A 23,207-nucleotide genomic window follows, 5' to 3' on the forward strand; every position below is an offset into this window, starting at 1 on the left:
ATTTCCAGCTTCAGCTTCTTTGAAGAGTTCTTCCTTTTATCCTAGCTCATCTACATGCCGCGGTGGTTTCTTCCCTTGTTTCTCCATCTATTGATTATTGTAATTCTCTTTTTCTTGCTCATCCTGCATATGTGATACAGCACCTTCAGGTTCTTCAGAACTCTGCTGCACAACTTGTCACAGGCACTCCTCCCTGCTCGCATATTTCCCCCGTTCTTCAGAGGCTGCATTGGCTCCCTGTAGCCACACACATTTGTTTCAAAGCTTTTTGCCTAGTCCTTTGCGCTTTTTATCGGCAAGGAGCAGAATATTTGCAGGCCGAATTTCGGTCTTATGTTCCGGGACAGGCAAATGCTACCTTATGACTCTTGAGGCCTCTGCCAGTGCCTCAGCAACTACCACCGATTTGGGGCGTCACAATGCTGCAAGACCTGTGCCCACGTACAGGCACACACACAGAGTAGAAATTCCCCCATCCATGATATGATGTGGCATTTATAACGTGCCTGTACACAAGTGTTTCTAGGCTCAACATCTATCATGGGGGAATCCTACTACTCTTGCTAGGAGAAATGCAGCTCCGCCACCTCCCAGTCTTCATTTCACAATCCAACAAGCCTTGCTTTTTCCCTATCACCAATGGCAACTTTGAGAGCGGGGTGCACATGCAGAGAACCCACAAGTGTGAATTCAATGTTGCCTGAGAGAAACAAAGTCCAACTACTAAAACTACTATATAAAATACAACAATGTACTTTTTGTTTTTGATGGCTAGAATTAGGTTTAGGAAACTTGTTTAAATATGTTTTAAAATGCATTGGGTATCACAAAACAGAAAGGCACAAGAAGACAAGTTAAAGATTATTTTTAGTTATGTTGGGGTGAAACTAGCAAAGCACACTCTTTTGCTCTAAACAATCATACGATAAATGGACAAAATAGTATAAAAAACCCCACTGACACCAAGAAACTACACAAAAGGCGAACACCAAACAGATGCAACTTCTCACAATCCATCAGAACACTGCTCTATTGCTACCGAATCCCCCCAGATACCCTCAAAACCGGAGCCCACCGTATGTACTCCTTTCCTCAGATTAGCAAGAACCCAAAAATGAAGAGGAAATGATTTGGTCATAATAACTTGCTTCAGGAGATGCTCGGGCTCTGATCGGCTGCACAGACTCAACAAATGCACCTCTTATTCATTCATAGGTTTGAGGCTTTGAATGGGCAACGCATCTTTGTGAGAGACACTTCAACCCACCACAGGTTGAGCCCAGAGTTTATCAGCCCCAGAAAAGCATCCCGTTCTTGAAGTCAGCATACATCGTCTCTTAATGATTCCTTGAGCAGTTCACCAAGGCCTAACGATGAATTGCAGATGCAAGGGACCATTTGCATTGTTGTTTGTTTTTTCAACTAGAACTTTGCTCCTGAGCCCAAAGACAAAAATTTTGGAAGATGACATTTACAAAGGATTTGTAAGAACCTTTCCAAAAGGGCAGAATGATGAGGGAACCACAAACATATCCAGAAAAGTGTTCTAAAAACAAGACAGCAAATGCTGCCTATTCAAACTAGGTGAACACTAGGAGTATCTCCTGCTTCACCTTGTTTCCAATATCTGGATAATATCCCGGGGTGACCCTGTGTTCTAGATGGGCTCACATTGGTTCAGTAGCCCATGTGGGATCCCTTGTACTAGTCTTTGTATTATAGAGCCCCAGTAAGACCTCCATCCACCTGTGGCATTGCAGTTGGCCTTAAGCGTGGGGTTCTTACCCCTGGCATTTAATGATTTCAGTCAATATTCTTTTGGATGTTTATAATTGGTAATGCTGATGAGTATTCTTCAATGTAATAGATTATTTAATTAAGATTCTACCCATGGTACCCTCCATCAGGTGCTCATGGTAAAAAAAATATTCATAATGGAACGCTGTACACCCACTTTGGTTTCACTGAATAAACCTGAGTACATGGCTGACTACCTCGTCTTATTCCATTATCCACGGAACATCTCAGTAGACTTGGTCATATTACTATACGTCTCTGAGCAATCACACCTTGCAAACATGTTAGGGGGTGAGGATTAAGTTCATCATCTTTGTGTAATTATGGAGGTGTCTCATTTTAACAATGCACTGTAATGTAGCAGCTTCAGGATAATGGTTTAATTCTCGTATTTCAAAATATAATGGTGACAACTGGTTCATTATGACACTCACCCCCTCTTCTTCACCCGAGGCCACCCTAGAATGGCTCAGGATATGGGAGTTTATTTGTCTTATTCTCTTTTGTGTCCCCCAACAAACATTTCACACACAGTAAACTCTTGGCTCTACAACTTGGCATTGCCAAATCACTATAGCTCTTGAGAGGAGGGAGTTTCAATGTGAATATCTGGCTTATATCCCCCATAAATCATAGGAACTCTTGAGCACATCTCAAGGTTATCACACATTCATCATTTTATTTATACTAATTCCAACAACAAATTGCACTATTAACAGATGCCATGAAGACATCCAATAAGGATGCTTCGCAATCTTTTGCCAAACCATTCTCTTCAAGGACTAAACACATACAACTTTACATACACCCCAACAATCGCTGTTGCTGACACTTTTGTATATCCCTCTTGCAGCTTAAGTCTGTGGCCTTCATTACGAGGTTGTTGGTAAGCCGCCGGTACTACAGGTGGCCTACCGGAAACCTCAGCTTACCGTTTCTGTAATTCGGTAATACCGGGATATTACAGGCAGCGGAGAAACAGGCAGTTCCCATTCCAGTGGAGTCCCACTGGGCACCGTGGGAAGGGGAACACTGAAACACCCGCACCGCTACTAACGGTACAGGTGCTTCAGTGAAATATCTGCCAGTAGGGGCCTGAACTACTGGCAGGTCAGTAGTTCACAGCCCGTACATGCAGACTCTGAGTGACCCAGTCAGGAAATGGTGCCAGTAACCATTAGTACCGGCATTTGTTTCCGGACAGGGTGACTGGTAATGAGGACATAGGGCCTCATTCCGACCCTGGCGTTAACCCCTTGGTTGACGCCATTATTTTTCCGACTCCGCCATGGTGAATGGCGGTATTACCACCCCATTCCAAGGTTGGCGGGGTCGGTAATTCCCCATTCACCAAGGGCCCTTCCCCATTCCCATTTTTACCCCATAGGGCTCAATGGGAATGGGGAAGGCGCTAATTACGGCACCGTAAATTACGGTGCCGTAATTAGCTCCTAGGTCCCTTTGCGGGTTGGTTTTTTAACGCCTGCAAAAAGCAGGCGTTAAGTACCAACCCGCAAAGGGAACTCGGAATAGGGCGGTAAGGGTTTAACGGCACCGGTCTCGTTAACGGTGACCGTTAACCCTTACCGCCCTACTCGGAATGACCCCCATATATTTTCTGTTCCCCATCGTTGCGCCTTTTTGCTCCATCTCTCGTACTTTACCCCTTCTCCTGTTTCAACCCACAGACCAGAATCTAGTTGACATCCTTTGGTGGGGTTGAAATGTTCCCACACGTGGACAAGGTGTTCGTGCTTTAGGGCCACCACGAAGGTGCTTTGCATAGTGTAAAAGCCAAATAGCATAAAATAACACACACTCAATGGTTGAGACCTGACACTTCCACCCAAGGGATGTCTATGGTATTATTATGCGCTTTCCTGTAAGTACCAATTACCAACCTTTGAAATGATTTAACATATTTAAAGATTTCTCTGTGTCGACCTTTCACTTTTTTCCAAGGAGATAACGTGTTGGTTTATTCTCCTCCACTCTGCTAACCTCCTTGGACCTTCGCCTTGTTTGCTCTACCAAAGCTACTGACACGTGGGCCAAGGAAATCTACTGCAGATAATAGTACTCTTCTTGGACCAGAGGCCGGTCTCCAGGGAAGGCTCTAGAAACAAGGTGTAGGCCCTCCTCAAGCATTATGAAGACAATATGCAGGGGAGGAGAGCCAAAGGTATCTGGATGCTGGGTGTACTTCAGAAAGATCTGTGCAGTCAGGTGTGTGGGCAACTAGCATGCTGGGTGGCAGGGGCAACAGGAAGTGTGAGGCATCCTCCAAAGACAGGAGGCAGATGTACGAAGAAAGGGGGTGGGGATGCACACAGAGCCCCAGGGAGGAACTGCCATGCTGCTGGCACCATCGGAGTAGATAAAACTGTACGCCTAGCGGGCACCGGCGCGCACCTACCCAAAGCCGTGTCATCGAGCAGCCAGTAATTGCCGCCTTCCAGGAATTCACATTCTATAATGCATTCCTCAGCGTGTAAAAAACGAAAGAGACGGAAAATCAAAACTTTTTTTTTCCAGCTGACTAAACACTGCACAAAATTGCAGGAACTATTAATTGAACATCTAGATTATAAATGAGCTGGAAGTAATGTTGAAGAAGCAGCCCCATAGTCATACAGTATTATTATTAGAGAGCAGAAAAAACTTTCAGCGACTTTCTGGCACTAGTAAGTATAGGCATTACTGCAGAAGATGGAGGTATGGATCGTGTCTGAGCAGAATCGCCTTTTCGCAAAAGCTCTCATGCGCACTACGCCATCTCATGGAGAGCTGGCAAGCAATGTCATCTGCTGCAGCATATGACAGCATAGCACAGCATACGACAAGCAGAGCTTCCACATGTGTTCTCTCTCCTCTCTATTTAACTAGTTTCCTCTGTCATCCTCTTTGCCTATGTACATAGATATATCTGACATATTAAAGGGTGGCAATCGCCATGTATTGAAGGTGAAACCTTTGCACAATTTACAACTGCCTCAAATTTCCCAAAAAATTGCCTGTCACGGCTCCCCACAACCTGGAAATATCCCAGGCAAATTCGTGGAATGGTCCAAAAGCTGTTTTACACCAACGTCATTTGACCGACGCAAAGGGGAAACTTTGCACGTATTTGAAACAGAGAGGCATTTTTCAGTCAAATGCTTCTCGTTTTACCAGAGGACTTCCGCGGGTTTCCAACGGGCAAAGAAGCGTATTATCACAGTAACGGAAGTGCATCACGAGATGGAACAAGTGTCACATGACTGCATTATTATGAGGCTCCTGAAAAAGAAATGTAATTTTGAAGGCATGTTCGCTTCACCACAAGAATCACACACGTTGCGTTCTGGTAAAATGAATTACTATGGTAATAGAACCCCAGCCCAAGGTTTCCCGGGGTATTAAATACTGTGGGAAAATCTCATGGGAATAAAACAAAGGTTAACGGAAAAATGTAAGCGCCCACAGCTAAAGTGGCATAGTCAGTGAAAAGAGGTACTGGCAACAGCCAAAGGTTTAAGGCTGAAAGGTGGCAATGGACGAGGCTGATGCCCATGACTTGTGGACAACTTGGATATTGGCCATGGCCAATAGCAATGGCTTGTGGGACAGAATGCAAAGTGATAGTGGATGCCTCGGAATTACCTGAAATGTTCTCTGGTTATGTACTGGTGGAGTGAGATATGGCATAACAAAGCCCTTGACATTCAGTGAAATACTTTAGTTGAGAAGAACAACTCAATGAAAGAAATCATGATATTTGGCAGACGTTGGGAGTGATGACAACCTTAATTCAGATGCCCCCTAAAGCTCAGACGATGACCACATATGTGAGATCACAGATGGTATAAGCAATTACACTACAGTTGATATTATGTGTGGTATAATGAGAAAACATACGGTTGCAGCTCTAAATCTTAAAACCATAAAAATCCACCAGCTATGGTAAACTGCAGGGCTAGTTTCATCACAATACACTGTACCTCTACCCCTGCATATCAAAAAGAGCGTTGCAAAATTTCACGTACATCTCGTGAACCGAAACAAACTGCGTGAAACTAGCATGAATGGAAAAGAGCAGCACAAGGCTGTGCAAACCTAGTATAAATCGAGCAACATGCTGTGCGGAATTTCCTGTGCCGCTGCACAAACTTACCACAAATTGAACAGAAAGCTGCACCAAGTTTTGTGTGCATCTGCGTGAAATTAGTATGCACATAAAATAAGCCCTTTTAAAGTTTCTAGCACACTTAAAAAAACATGAATAGTTTCTGATGCTACAACGTGAAACTAGTACGCATATATATTTCTCGTGGTGATGCGAGAAACTAGCAGGGATCGTGGCAAACCACACAAAGTTTCTCGTGCCGCTGCACAAAACTACCATGCATCGAAAAAGACCTGCACAAAGTTTCTTGTGCCACTACACAAAACTAGTAAGGATCATGAAAAGACCAGCACACATTTCTCATGTCGTGGGAACAAAACACCACGCTCTATGCGAAACCGCACAAAACCCGGTGAAATTTCAGTCAAGGCCAAACCACAAAGCTAATTTCATGGAACTGGTGGATGGGGAATACAGTGCGGATTCTGCACTTTTTGCTTTGCAGGTGAACATTTTGCTCAGCCATAGAAAGATATGCAACAATAACTTGCTTTTCCACCATGCACTGCTCATACCGATACACATGATATCACAGATGACTTCACAAATTGAATGACATCACTGACAACATTAAGTATGAGATCATTAAATACATTCAATGTGCATGGTAACACTCTCAGAATAATATGTAAGGAGGGTACACTGTACATTTGCCTCATGCACTGGCAATGTCCTATGAAGTTGTTTGTGTTAAGTGACATTAAACAGGGGCCTTGACTTGTAGCTAGTGGATGCAGAATACTACAAAGATCTTCTGTAAATTCTGTATATGTAGGTGTTCATCTTTTGGAATGGACTTAGGTAAGTTTCCTTTAGATTGGGCCTGTATGCATGTTGCACATACACTAAACCTATAAACAAGACAAAACAGACAATATCATTTATGATATGATATGGCATTTGTAACGCGCCTATACACAGGTGTTTCAATGAATACCATAACTCATGGGACTGCTACATTTGACTTTACTGGGGTTTTTGACTACAGATCCCATGAATGCTCATCATTGGCAATGATGGCTAGGGCTGTTGGGATCCATAGTTCAAAACACCTGGAAAACAAAAGGATGCAAGTCCCTGCCTAATATTGATATTGGACATGGATGATAGCTGAGGAGCAACATTTCTGTTCATACTGATAGGTCCAGATGTGTGATTTTACTGGTTGGTTACACTGTATAATTTATTGACCGTGCTACTGCCTATGCTAATGCATTATGAGGTTGCTACATTCAAAACTGACAGCAGTTTTTCTTAGCATAAGTATATTTTGTGAAACATTCCTAGTTCATGCAAGGCCTACCTATCACCCTGGAAATGTGGGCTGCACTACTCTAAACACAACCCCTAGTAAACATTTTCCTTCAGGATGTCCACAAACTGATGATGCCATATGCGATGCAATTCATCATGTCACCAATGCTGTAATTTGTGTTGTAATGTGTAATGCATTAGTGTTAGTATGAGCAGTGCATGATGGGGGTGTGAAAACACAATAGATTGGACCCCAGAGATGATGAAGAGTTTCAATGATTTAAAGGAAGTTATCCCCTGTACCCTGTACTCCCGGTACTTGTTGGGATTGTGGGGCTCTGGATCACCGAAGGGGTGACCCTAACTGTAAGGGTAAGGAACTTGGAGTCCAGGCTGTCAGCCTGACCTATACCTACTCCGTACCTGAGGTGGAGGCCACTGTCCTCCCCTCCTCTGCTGGAATCACCTTCCATGCTCCCGTAGAGATTTCCTTAGTGTCCCTTGGGGCCTGGGACCAGTACGCAGAAGTACTGGCGACTATCCCACAGAACACTCGTAAGTTTTTGAGAAGTATCCTCTTGAATGGCCAGCCTTCTACTGGTTTGAGAGACACTGGGGCAAGCATGACAGTGGTGGACAGGACCCTGCTCAAGCCAGAGGACTATGTAGGTGCTCCTCTGAGAACCACCAAGTTAGCTGGTGGGCCTCCCAAATTATCACCTGTAGCCTTAGTCAACATTACGATTGGAGACAAGACAGCAAAGCTTCCGGTCCTGGTTCAGGACAACGTGCCTGCAAACATTTTGTTAGGAAGCAATTTGGTCGAGTTGGGGATGATCACGGACAGTCTACACATGGCTGCTGTGGTGCTCACCCGATCGCAGGTCACACAGGGTCCGGCTGCGAGCCCGGTACCCTCGCCGACGGGGAAATATAATTTCAATCATAACAGTCTGGACTAATAATTTCTAATTCGATACATCTCTGGGCGATTATCACTGGAGCATGAATATACAATTTTAGGGTTCCAACATTAATATTTCTGCTACAATTAGGGTTTTTCCTGTAACTTTGGTTCCTGAAATGGTACAGGGCCCATTAATGTCTTCAAAGCAAAAAGCCTAAAATGAGGTTAACATCTACCAATTTTTATATTTATCCTTTTTCAGTTTGCACAGTTAAAGAGTTTCAAACTTAACCACAAATAAAGATTTAAACACCAAAAAGTTCCTTTGAACAGAGGTTTTTTTTTCTCTCCTTTCAACAAACAACTGCTGTCAGGTCCCTTTGATCAGGGTGGGGTGTAGAGGGAAACATCCTGCCTCTCCAATTTCGTCAGGAATAAGAAACACATTTTAAGTGGGTTTGACATCTAATTTCCTTAAGCAGCTGTCAGGCAGTGAGGCCTGGTTTCTTCTGACTGTACTGGATGATCTGTGGTTTCAGCAAACTTTAATTTCAATAGTTCACTTGGAAAATGCCTGAATTTAGCGCCAAAACAGCACTCTGAGGGCTGCAATTGATTGGGAAAACTGTATTTTAAAGGCCTTTTCAGATTTTAGCCCACTTCTGTGGCCTTGCTTCATGTGACAGGTAACAACACCCATTGGCATTCTCCTGCAGGGAGTTCTGTTTTGACATCAACTTTGCCTGTGTGTGGCAGGGTGATGCAGCCTTTTTGTGATTTATGAACCATGCACAGTTTTGCAGATTTGGCGCGCAAAGGGTTTATCACATCCTTTTCTTCCCCCCATTGGCAAAAGGGGTGTAGTGTGGCGCATTGGCATGGGTTGAAATATCCCACCACTTGTTGCAGAGTATCTTCATACAAAATGTCTCCCTACATTCCTTCAAGGCGGATCCTGTCAGAGTCTCAGAAACTTTTGATGGTTCCTTGCTTTTGAAGAGCACGAGTGAGAGCCCACACTTTTTCTACCCTTGTGCCTAGTATCTGGAATTCGCTACCAAATTATCTGTGAAGCATTAATGATCATTTAGCATTTCAGAAGGCCCTCAAAACATACCTTTTCTAGCTTCTGGCCTTGTTTTGAAGATCCCAGTAGTGCATCATGCCACATTCTCAGTGCCTAGATGCCTTCTGGACATAGGGTTGTGCTTTATAAATGCTATTACATTACATTACACAGCTGACCATGCAGTAATAACAATGGGCCTATCTATCACTAGGTGGAAGCCAGGGATCTGGGACTGAAGGGTTCCGCCAGAGCTGTTGCATGACCCCACTATTAGGAGGGACCTGGAGGATAAAATCTCAGGTTTTTTCGAGCTGAACAGGGTCTTGGACACGGGGAAGAGCATTCGTTAGCTGAGAGCTCATAGCTATTAAATCAATAAGAGACAAACAATTGAGACTGAGGTCGAGGACATCAGGAAGCAATCAGTGGAGAACGCCACTAGAAGGGTAATGAGGAATATTAGGCAGGTAGTGGGCCAGCTAAATGTCCACAGAAATAAAAAAAGTGGTTAAGGCCTTACTGTTTGTCCATCAATGCTACTATGCCAAGTTGAACAAGGCTGATAGTCTTCTGGCACGGTTGCTAAGCATCACAATCATCTCAGCAGTAGTGGACGATCAGGCACTATGTGACCCTCTTACACCAGACATCCATGAATGCTTTGACTGATAATATGCAGACCTGTACTCATCTCCAGATCCCGCAGATCAGCTACAGGAGGATTTCTTGAGCAAGGTACGATTGCACACACTGAGGGTCGCAGCTAGGGAGGGGCGAGGGAAAGATATTAGAGAAGAAGAGGTCCAGAGGGTCATACAAGCAATGCCTCATAATAAATCACTGGGGCCAGACGGCTCACAGGGTTACATGTCTTTACATTGAGGTAATTTATAACTAATGCCCACATATCAAATCTTTTATCTTGAAAAACTTTATAGTGAATGCATTTTTCTTTTGGGGGCCCCATTTCCTGGCCGTAAAAATCCATCCCAACCATTTCCCAAAAATATTGAACCCTTTACCCTACCCTAAATACATTCACTATAAAGGTTTTCAAGATAAAATATTCGATATATGTGCATTCAATATAAGGGATTTGATATAAACAATGTATACCACTCACAGCAGAATTTTATAAAACCTTTGTCATGATTCTGGTCCCTCATCTTACAGCACTCTTTCCCCATTTCTGCAGGTCCGGTTCTATCTCAATGTCAATGGAGGAGGCTAAAATCACCCTTATCCCCAAAACTAATAAGGACCCCACCAGGTGTGGATCCTATAGGCCAATAGCTTTAATTAACGTTGATGCTAAAATGTGTATACTAAAATCCTAGCTAACAGGTTGATGTCCCTAAGGAAGGCAGGAGGGTAGGCGCTTCCTGATTTTCAACTGTATTATGATGCATCTTAATTGAGGATATTAAGGGAATGGTTCACCGGTCAGTGGGGTAAGCTTTGGTAGCAATCAACCGGGCGGTAGCATGGAATGAATTGAGCAATGTGTTGTGGCTGCAGTGCCAGGATAAGCCGTGGCACTTGTATTTAAGCAACATCAAGCAACTATTGGCTGACCATTGGGACAAACATTCCAGGAAATATCAGATAACAACCTTGCCATCCCTATTCATGCCAAATTTTAACAATCCGGCTTCTCCCCAGGTATGGAACAAGTGTTATTTTCCCAGTGGCAAAAATCTGGGTACCTCAGGCTACAGGATATGTTCTTGGGCCAAACCATTTGATCGTTCATAGACTGCAAACAAAGTTTTAGGGTGAGCAGAAAGGAAAGGTTGAGGCACTTTCAGATTAGGCACTGGCTCCTAAATAATTAGAATAAGGCAGTGGCGGTCTGCAAAATCACACCTTTAGAAAAGTTCCTTAGCCCTCATGAGCATCTTAGAGTGGATGTGGTGGCATAGGTGCTTGGTCCCACATCTGGTGGAGATGCCCGAAGATTGAGCCGTTCTGGAGGGCGGTACAGGAGGTGCAGGTGCAGACCTTTGTGGAGGGTGCAAGGTGTCCCGCGGAGGAATTGATCCTGGGGTTGGACGGTGGGGACTGGGAGGATTTGCCTAGAGGTCAAAGAAAAGCCAGAATAGTGCTCACCCTGGTGGCTATGCTACTCATAGCGCAAGGTTGGAATGAGGTGGAAACCCCCTCACTCCAGGACTGTCTCCGCAAGTTCTGGGATTTAGTGGCATTAGAACAGGCAACGTATGCATGGGCAACAAATTAACACGATTTGCCAATGACTGGAGAGAGGTACAGTCTTTTTTAAGGGAGGATTACAGGGGTCAGTGGTGCCCACAATGTTTGAAACTTTCGGACCAAAAATTAGGCTACATGTTTGCAGTGTATTTAATCCTTGCATTGGATTCATGTTTATCTCTGGGTAGGGGGGGTGGAAGTGTGGGTGGGGAGGCAGGAAAAGGAAGGGGGTCCTGAACTGACAACAACATGGAACAACTTTGGGATATTTAAAGAAAAGTGTACCAAAGAGTTCTGCTATGTATGTCGTATTTGTGTGTCCTACTTGCACTCTAACAAAGGTAACTCGGTGCTATTGAAAAGGTAGTAACTGAATTTGATTTCATAGTCACAATTTGTGCTGGACTAACATGTCTGGTGGTTCTCCTATCACAAAATGTTGTTAACACAAACATTTCTGGGAGTCATCTGGGAAAATTCGAGTTCACCAAGTGATACAAATCAGGCCCCTGCAAAATAAGGCAGCCTCCCACACAGGGGAGCCCCTGACCACTGCCATTCCTTCAGGGCACTGAAATACAATGGGGCATGGTAGCCCATTTTCTATTTCCATCTTGCACTGAGTATAGTATAGAAAAAATACATACATTCTTGCAGTGCTGAGAGGTGAGGCGGGAGGCCATGGGGAGAAGCGTGGGAGTTGAGGGGAGGCACAGCGGTCCTTGTAGGAGGTGCAAGCCCTGGTGTGACACCAACAAAGACCTGCAAAGTTTTATAAGAAACAAAACTGTAGGTTTAGTTTCCCACGCCACGAATATTCCAGAGGGACTTTTGGCAACGTTCTTCTAGCTCTATTAACTGATGAAAACTGTGCAACAGAGATCAGAGTCATTTAGATTTTGACGGATGTTTGATTATGATACATGTCTACTTATTCAATTGCAATCACCCCTGTGTCGGGAGAAGACAAGGGTGGTAATTGGCTCGCCAGCCTGAGGGTAAGTAGGTCTGAGCAAAGCGAGGGCCTCCGCTAGGGCTGTGGGCCGTTGCAGCCATGCACACCCTCCAATGAGTGGCTGATTGCCATTCACAACCCGGGTTTCAGCTACCACATGGTTACTTTTTTTTTATGGGACTAACCCAATCTCCCGTGAAAATAAATACAAACAAAATGGACGTTGCAATAGGAAACGGGACATAGTGCCTTTTACATTTGGATAGTGGCCGCCATGGGCCAGAGGAATGCCAGAAGCGCAGCACAATGCTCCGGTCCAGCATGTACGTGGGGAGGGAGGGACAGAGGTGGGGAAAGGTTTGGTATGAATTTGCGGGTGGGGAGGAGTGGGGAGACAAAAGGGAGAGGCTTCTGTTGCCTTCCCACAATTAATGTGGCACCACCCTGGGCAGGGCCTTGGTGGCTGAAACAGTGAGCGGCTCGCCCTCTATTCCAGTCACCTGATTGTCTGAGCACCCTTACTCAGATGTGAATGCATCTTTTTTTTATCAAGTGATGTTCTTTGATTAGGGCGGGAATTGGCCATGCTATGTAAAATACCACAAAAAAACTACACAGATAGGTTCTTATGGAACTATTTTTGCTCTAAAACATTTCTGATTTTCTAAAACAGCTGCCTTTTCACCTGTACATCCTCCTTCTCCGAGATTAAATGGTAATCTTTTTTTCGACAAATTTACTGCAGTGAGTGTTTTGTTTCTGAAGCCTTGTGGGCACCGTTCTGGTTCACTACCAATATCTCGGTACTTGGAGTTTTATGGAACGCTGCAGGTCAGGTCCAGTCCTTTACTCCCTTAAATGATTTCACTCCATAAATGCAGAACGGGTCACACCCCAAGGTGCTTTATCGCCGTGCTCAAGACACAGCTATAATTCCTGCGCTTTAGAGAAATATATCCTTTCAGTTCTTGGTATTGGGCTCTTAACTCATCACTGGAAACCTGTATAAAGAATACCATGTGTTTTGGGCAGTTCTCTCTCTGTATTGCGGTGTCCAGTATCCAGGGAGGACTTAATGTGGCAACACAGACATTTAAAACACTGCTGCTCATAAAACATTACAGGGCATATACAAAAAGAGAGTACTTATCCTCTTACAATTATTCTGAATATGTGTCTGTGTATAGTTCGCATGGTATGGCCTTTTTTTTAAAGTATTTGCATATTATGTCACTTTTTGTGGTGTTAAAGTAAGCATATAGTATGAATTCTAATATGATGATGAAGTTATTACTCTGGTACATTGGCCATACTAGCACAACATCCTCACTTCTACGGCAATCAGAATCTGTTTTAACATTACCTTCTGTGGTAAACAAATAGGACATACGTGCGAGTGTATGCGCGCGTGCGTGTGTCGCATTCTAGGTATTATGAACGTCAATTACAGGGTATCCCCCTCCCTACCACTGCTCAATGTCACTTTCTACTATGGCCCACGGATGCACCTGCAATGCTTGTCATCCCTTTGCACCCCTCGCCCTAACCTCCTTCCTGCACCCCGGGGGATTGTGAACATGTTCATTCGGTATTTCGGGCCGGGCTCCACTACATCTTTTCAAATATCTCCCTGGTTCTTGCTCCCAAAGTCTGTTCACTTTTCCATTGTATTCTCTTACCTGATACTGCTTTCCCACACTCCACACGCTCCTGCACCGCCCTGCAAATCGCCTCTGTGCCTTCATTTCTGTATGTCCTTGAAATGATTTTGGATGGATCAAATTCCAGAGGTGGGATGGCATGAACTCTGGAGCAGGATGTGTTGAAGGGAGGAGCGTAATGGTAGGAGTAGCAGGGACTTGAATTTGATGCCGTTGACAACTGGAAGCAACTGGATGGGGAATATAGAAATGATGGCGCGATCTCTCTGTCTCCCAGAAGAAGGCGGGATCAGCCTTTCATGCAGGGTGCAACATATGGAAAGGGAATAAAGGGAGGCCACCGTTTCTATAGTCACATCGGGACACGGTGATGGCATTGATTATAGTCACTTCATGTGCAAAGTAGAAGTATCGGAGGATTAGTTTGAGCATGGGGAGGAGAAAGATGCACAACCTCCAAGCTGTATCCATTGTGGAGTTTAGGCCGTGGTCTGCATCAAGGAATATGCCCAGGATGTGGACAGGATACAGCAGGGAGGGGGCAAATCCAAAACAAGGGGCTTGATGGAAGAGCACTCCAGCTGGGGGGATTGCTGGTGATGGAGACTTCCGCTTTCTCGTCATTGATTTTAGAGCTCAGTTGCTGAACATTCAACCATGAATCGCAGCCATTCGCTGGTGGAGGATCCTGTTTAGTCCAGAAGTCTGTCCAGTCAGAGATAGGTGTGGCGATCATTTTTGTAGAACGGTGAAAGGAGTGAATGGGAGAATGCAGAGGATGGATGTGAATGTCAAAGAGGAGATGAAAAAGGATGCATTCAAAACCTTGGGATCTCTGTGGGTGTGAGGAGAGAGATCGATGATCTGGGATCTAGTTGGGAGGAAGGTGACAATCCATTAGAGTGCAGATGTTTACGTTTCAGAGGAATGTAGGTAGGAGAGGACTGTTGTGAGGGTTAGTAGTGTGAATAGCAGGTGACAGATCGATCTGAATGAGGGTTCAGATGAAATGATCATAAGCAAAGTTCAATGTAAACTCAAAGAAATATAGCTTTAATAGGAACACCTGTGTGTCTTAATATTTTTAAGGGCTTCCCTTTCGAGGTTCAAGGTCTAGGAAATGGGCCCCGTTTTTGTTTATCGAGTGAAGACATGGATTTCAGTGCAGTGTGTGCTTCTTGACTTCGGGCACCTTTCCCTTGATTATATCTAACTAAAAGGTATTGAAACGTGAAGTAAGTGACCATGATTGGAAGCGTTGGAAAAGACAACGTTTACTCTGGGGAGACCATAACATAGAGGGGACTGAGAAACTCAGAGGGTGGGTAAAGGGACCCATGATGCAACACCCTGGAGGTGTTGTACAGGAAATTCCTTAGAGGCTCCCAGCCTTTCCTTTCCCATTCCATCTCACATAATGCAGTCACCCCGCCAGACTTGCCTATTCTGAGAAACCAAGTAGTGTATTCTATCAGAAAAGAGGAAAAATGTCTCATAATATGATGTGCAGAGGAGAATGGTGTGTTCCGCAGAAAACAGAAGATGTGAAGACATCAATGTATTTATTTATTTTTTATTTTGTTAATTTATAAAGCACACAGCAGCCATAGGCATCGAGGTGCTGTTACAGATATAAGTACATGGATTTACAGAGTTACATTGGCACATATATACAACTGTGTGAACTGGCAGTAATGAGGATCGTGTGTGAATAGATTAGTCAAACAGCCGGGATTTGAGGGTTTTGCAGAAAGCATAGTGGAAAGGTTCTGCTCTGAGTGTGGGTGGAATGGAGTTACATTGTCTCGCTCCAAAGAAGGGGAAGCTAGCTCCACCTGCTTTGGCGTGCCTGACTCAGGAAAGGACGAATAGGTGGGAGTATAGTATTTTGGTAGGTCTGGATTCTGACTACCTTCTGGGCGAGATGGGGGGGGCTGTGTTGGTGATGCACATGTGAGTGATGGCCAGTGTTTTTAATAAGAGACGTGGTCTTCCTTTCTGCAGAGATATGTTCTCTTTTGGGGATGCTGAGGGCTGCTCGGAGCACATTGCTTTGAATGATTTGTAATTTCAGTAAATTTTTGGATGAGGTTCCCATGAAGAGGACGTTCCAGTAGTCAGTGCTTGAGCCTATCAGCACTCTGGCAATGGTGAGTCTGTTCTTGGTGGACAAGAAAGGTTTGGCTGCATTCTATAGTTTGGTAGAGTAGGCTGCCGAGGAAGCCATAGTGCTGGTTGACGTGACATAGAGATTATAGCGTCAAGGTAGACCACAAGAGTCTTCACTGAAGATGATACAGGAATTTGTGTGTTATCTATGGTGAACGCAGTGTATTGACTGTTCAGTTTTTTTAGCGTTTCCTGGGTCCCTACCAAAAGGATTTCCATTGTGTAACCATTGAGGCAAAGCCAATTGGCTGCCATCCAAGCCTGAATGGGGGATTAGGCTGCATTAATGACCTTGGTGTTTGCATCATAGCTACCGGTGAGGTAGAGGAGGACTTGGGTATCGTTGGCATAGTTGGTGTAGGCTATACCGATGGTGTCCAGGATGTCAAACAGTGGTCTAGTAAAGATGTTATAGAGTGTGGGAGAGATACAGGAGCCCTGTGGCACCCTACAATGGATGGTAGCAGGGGAAGTTCATGCCTGTTCTGAGAACACCATCATAACTCTTCCCTCTAGGAAGGAGGCGATCCATGCTGTCGCTTTGGGTGACATGTGAGCCGAAGTAGTGAGGTAGTGACAAAGGTTGTTTTTCTCCACTAGATCAAACGCAGCTGATAGGTCCAACAGGAGGAGCAGAGACGGCTTGCCTACATCCTCAATCACATCCAGCTGTTTTTTTAAGCCAAGCAGTGCTGATTCAGTGACATGGCCGGGGGGAAGCCAAATTGATGTAGACCCAGGATGCAAATGGTTTCAAGGAAGTTTTGGACCTGCAGATATGCTGCCTTGTCGAGAATTTTCGGAAGGAAGGAGACTGTTGTTATGGGCCGGTAGTTGTTGGGGGATGTGTGGTCAAGTGAGGGTTTTTTGAGAAGGGGGTGCACCCATGCGTCCCTGTGGCATGGTGGAATGAGTCCAGAGGCAAATTAGGTGTTTATAAAGTCTGGGAAGAAGGGAGCCATGGCAGCTGCGTAGTCCTTCGATAATCATGGCAGGGCAGGCATCGCCTTTGCATTTTGAGGTTTTAGGGTTGCTCAGTAGGGAACTTCGAGTTCCAAAACATCATTGAAGGGGAAAGGGGGGATATACTGGTTGGGAGTGTTCAGGGTGGATGATGTAGCTGTCTGATGAGTTGTATTCAGGATATTCTGACTAGACTGGATCTTGCTATGTAGTAAGTCTATTTTACTAAGCATGGCAGTTTGGATGCTGGTACACCAGCCTTCGTCTTTGGAGAGGGACTGCGTTGTTGGGACTGGGCCTTCGAGTTCTCTGAAGATGAAGAAGATCTCCCTGGTACCACCAACCATGTAACTAACATTCAAAACAATCACAGCAAACATACCACTATGTATCTGGGTCTGCCATCCCGGGATCTCAAAGCTGCCACCTTTCAGCACAAACCACTCTGTACAACATCGACAAACATCTCGGCCTATTCACCTCTCACCCTGCCTACCACATAGGGTCTCAGACTTGTCACACCCGAGCACATTTGCGAGCACACCTTGCAAACAACACACAATAAACATATCATTATTCTGAACTGAGACATTCGCAACGACCTAAGAAAAACCAAGTACAGCCAAACTTAAACTTTCCACTTAGACTATAAACTTAAACTTAGATAACATCGTTCTCTCAGTAGTATCACCTATCCTGAATGCCTTACTGTTGTCCATGGAACCCTGAGGGAACACATGGTTCCACCACTAGTCAACATTCTATGCCAAGTCCAAGCCTACAACTGTAAATGCATGCTGTGTTAACTAATGCAGAGCAACAACAAATAGAGTTTCTGTGAATTCCAGCAGATGGAGTGCAGAGAAGCCCCACCATGATTACATCCGGGTCTAACATCAAGATGGTCAGCTATTTGTGTCCTTGGGATGTATGAGTTATGGCTCTCCACAAATAAACTCAGTCGAGAAGCCATGTCATGTGAATACATAAAGATGAGAGACACCCACCTACGGGGGATATAAACCAATAAGTCCAAAACAATTATTCAATTCAGGCTGAGAGGGAAAATGACTCAGAGTGCTTATTAGACAAATATGTGCCTAAGCCACACTATATTAAATGAGTCATAAACAAGTCAGTAGCTTTGGTGTTAGGACCAGAGAGTTGATGTGTGAAGCAGGATAAGGATAGGGAGAGAGAAGGTGGTGGCCAAGCCAAGTTGGGTAATCTTTGAGAGAATTCCTCTTTGGCTCCCTTTCTCTCCAAAGTGGCCAAGTATCTGCCTTACTCAGAAAGTCTGGTTTTGATCCCATGCCCCATGCCAATTATTAGCTTATCGCCACCCAACTCTTTTTGATGAAATTACTCAGAAGTGTGCAACTATATAACATTGTATGTCACTTATCAAAACATTCCCTTTTGCGGGACTATTAATCTGATTTCCATCTTTGGTCTAGTACTAAAACAAATATCCTTAAAGTGTTGGAAAGTGTTGTGAGTGTGGTGAATTACAGGACAATCTGTCTTCCTTTACTCCTTGATTTTTTGTTTGAAACTGTTCACTGGTTATTAACATTGTATCCTCCTGCATAGTCTTCCGTGGTTCTGTCCTGGCATAATTCTACTGTTTTATGTATGATCATACTGAGTTTGTCCTGGTTGACTCTGCCAGGTCAGATGCCCTGCTTTTCTGATGTGGAGACCCTCAGGGTTATCACCCATGTCATTTAACTTCTATATGGAACATCCGGGAGACATGGTGTAAGGGAAGAGCTTCAGGGAACACACAGAACACTGAAGACACTCAGAGGATAGGAATCTTAGAATGTAGTTCCTAGCTTACATTGTCCACATTAGGGACTGTGTCCGTGCCATTGAGGACGTTATGTCTATATTACTATGCCATCTACATCCTTCCAAGACAGAATTACTTTTAGTATCATACTCTTCTTCGCCTTCACCTTTTTAAGAGTGGATTGTTCCACTCACTTCTTTCTGCATGTTGTTATCAATTAAATCTCTTACCTTTACTCTTGATTCAAACCTTAGCTTAATCTAAGGCAACAGAGGTTAAAGCTCATCACTCCAATGCCCACCTCTCTTCACGGATCACTTTTCAAGATAAGCTGTATCACTTATAAAACAGTGGTTATGGACCAACTGTGCTAAGTTACAGAGAAATTGGGGTATCAGGGCACACCGGACGTGCAGACATTTTGCGTTTATCTAATACCCACTTAAAGCGTTCCTGATTCTCAGCCCAAACCCATTCAACGACCACTCTGGATGCCTGGAATGCCCTCCATACTTATTTGCATGCATTAATTACTGTTTTTGAGTTCAAGAATGCCCTCAATACCTTTTTAATTTAGCTTGTGTACTCTTAGAAGCTAAATGCATTTCCCTATAGGGCCTTCTATTTGTTTATTTAGGGCATTACTGTCACTCTTATGTTCCTTTGTTAATCTTTATAATGGATTATGCTTTGTTTTGTAGCTTACAATCATATGTTGAACTTGTTTTTTGTACAGGGCCTTGCTGCCGTTGGGCTATGGTTGACATGTATGTGATTGTGAATTACATACAATGGGATAGGGTTGGCCTTTATGTGGTATTGGATTAAATAAAATGAACACCTTAAGGAACAGGAGGTGGATAAGCCAAAAATGGCACACTATGAGGTAGATCTGAAGGAAAGAATACACTAAGAAGCATCCTGAGTGCCTTAACTCAGAAGCAGTCAGGAAATAGAGGAGTACATTAATAGACTGATGGGAGGTCTGGCTCAGATCCTGGTCGTAGCTGAAATTCCACCAGACCTGAAAAGATGTTTGAAACTAACATTAACTGCGAAACACATTTGGTGAGCTCTAACTCAGTAGGGTGGCCTTTGCAGATGGGGAAGTATAATTATTGTAGGTTGAAAAGTAGTTAACCAGGGGAAAGAAAACATATTCTCTAGGGGACCATAGGGCAAGATGGGAAACTGCACAGCCTTGCACCGGCAACAGTGCAAATTCCTACGGCCTGCTGGGGGTAGGAAACATCACAGTATTTCCCTTGTAGAAATGTGACACATAGATCAAAACCCCAAAGGTTGGACTCTTCTGGATAACCTGCCAAGGCCAAGTCATGAAGCATTCTGAGGCATGTTTAAATCCCTGATACTGTGAGTGTATTGAAGGACGCTCTTATGGGTGCACACAAGAAATGTGCATCCATGGATTAGGAATGGACATTGAGCTGATGGCATTAGGTCCTCTTAACTTGTGCCCTTTCCTTGGTTTGAGATATACCTCCAGCCTGGCATGGTAAATGAGAATCACCATTTTTATTGTTCTCCAATTCTTACAGATATTCCCCCAACGGATTCCTGAAAACAACAAATTCAAGGTCCTGAATTATTCCTGATGGTTTCCTGAGGTTTTGTATCTGTTGTATAGATATAATATTTATGAGCCATATTGACGCCATGCAGTTCCGCCTGGAGGGATTCAAATCCTCTGATAAACCTCCTTATAATGCACCCACTGACCTTTCAACCCTGGACTGACTTCTCTCCCTTCTCGCCCAAGTATTTCTCTTACATGCCCACACGCGTAACCACTTACATCGAAAACTTTCTCCTGTCCACCTCCATTAAAAAAGTCCCAGTCCTGCCCCAACTCTTCTTTTTATGATAGTCAACTCTACTCTCATCAAAGGTACATTTCCTGATATCCTAAAAACTGTTCTTATATGCACACTCAAGAAAAAATTCACCCTCAAACCAGAAGACATAGTAAACTACTAGCTGATCCCGAGCGTCTTGTTTATATAAAAAGCCATTATGAAGGTAGTTGCTAATCCACTATGTCACGGTTTATTACGCGGTCACACGCAACTCAAGGAGTGATGTTCCCCCAATGGATGTGCCTCACAACAAATCTCTATGATTTATTTCAGGTTCTTTTTGGTAAGGCCTCCAACCACTCTCGCACAAAACCCTGACACATGTCTGGCGCTAAAATGGACTAGGAACCAAGCCGGTGTGTATTAAGAATAAATGTATTTATTAATTTATTTAAATCAAGTTTGACAAACAGATTAACATCAGCCACCAAGCCTGTGGCAACACAAGAACACAATAACTTCTGTAAAATACCAACACAGAGATGAAACTAAAATATGCAGTTACAATTGTTTCCTTTTAAATCACCCGCCAATACAGAAAAGAACAATTCAAGACACACATTGCGTGTAGATTGAAAACACAATGTTATGATACCTTTCCTCCCAGCAACCCTCATCCTCCAAACATCAATTAGGTTTGACTCCTTTGAATGGAAGGCAGTGGCAGGGAGTGAGAATACAATGGGGAATTCGGAATTTGAGTATTTATCACATAAACAATATGAACGAAAGAAAAGCAATGCAAATTCGTTTTGCCACACCTAAAAAGAGCAGGCAGGTGTTGGGGTTTTAGTCAGCACACAATGGGAAAATCAGTTTTGGGATATTTGAACACAGAATCAATGTGGGAGACAGAAGAGCAATGGAAATCATTGTTTTGCCACACCTAACAATTACACACAGGGCTTTGGTGTTGTTATCAGAGCACAATGGGAAAATCGATTTTGAAATATTTAGCACAGCTGCAATGTAGCAAAGAAGATGCAAATGTGTTTTTTTTTTTTGCCACACCTACAAAGAACAGGTGGAGCTTATGGGATTTTTGGTCAGAGCACAATGGATACATAGGGGCTATTTCATTTTGCACCCTGCGCACTCATGTGGAAATAGGGCTTTGAGGTTAATTTATTTGGCAAGTATTTAGGTCTATAATGGTTCACAACACACTGGGAAAAAATAGGTGGTTTTCAATGCCAACAATAGAGATCCTGTGAGTTCAATAAGGGAATTAATTGATTTACTTAGACAAATATGCTAGGGATCTACACAGACAAACATGATATTTTCAATGGGGAAATAACTAAAACAATGCTGGATGAATATAGGGCACATCACAATATGAAAGTGAAAGGGTAACTCTGAATGGATGACAAGATGAGATTCTTAACGGGAAAGGAAAGTCTGTTTTTAAACGGGAATGATTTCACGGCACAACTCGGTTTGAAAAGGAAATGACAAGTTTTATAGAGACTATATTTTAGTGGCTAAAAAAGAGGAACACCCCTGTGAAATGGGTTGAGCTGCAATTTTAACCCTCTCAAGCTGTGTGCCTCTTTATGAGGGAATTCATTTATTTATACAAAATAGTACCAATGACTTACAGAAGGACTGAAATGAGTTGGAAAGAATGGCGCTAACACTTGGAGATCACTGCAGATTTTCCTAAAAACAAGATACACAGAGGATTCTGACAGTTTTAAGGATTTTTGCTAGGGCACTTATAGGATCACTATGGTATTGGACCTAACACAAGGTAACAAAGCAAGGGATGCAGTTTTTTGTTACTGGGGAGGGGAAACACTCACAACAGGCACTTGAATAGGGTAGCTTGGACAGCGGATGGGGTTTCTGGACTTTCTCCTAGAAAGGGACAGCTGAGCTTAGTCTGGTCACTGCATAGCGAGGCACGTCAGCTTGGCTATTCTTGAATTATTCCGATTTTTGTGGGGTTTTTCTAGTTCAGTGGTTCTGGCTGGATAGGGTCAGCTAGCTCTGGCCCGGCAGTGGAATCGGGAATCTTGCAGTGTGATGTGGAATGTCTGGATCTCTGGATGCACGGGAGCTGAAAAAGACAGAAGAGATTCCAGAGCTCCCTATGCCTCTCCTTTATATAAGGAGCATGACATCCGATAATTTTACTATGGTGCTGACTCAAGCTAGACACACCTCTTAACATCTGATTGGTCAGCTATGGATGTCCCCTCATCCCTGGAAGCAGATTGGACTGAAGGAGGTGACACAATTTTATGGTGGGTGTTATTTCACAATGTGCTTTGTTCTACCAAAGTTACTTTTGCCAAAATCAGTTATGGAACAAAACACTCATATTTACAAATGTCATCATCAGGAAACTTATACGGGCAGACTACATATTTTACAAGACA

Source organism: Ambystoma mexicanum, chromosome 6p, assembly GCF_040938575.1.
Source record: "Ambystoma mexicanum isolate Mex_15411 chromosome 6p, UKY_AmexF1_1, whole genome shotgun sequence".
Taxonomy (NCBI): domain Eukaryota; kingdom Metazoa; phylum Chordata; class Amphibia; order Caudata; family Ambystomatidae; genus Ambystoma; species Ambystoma mexicanum.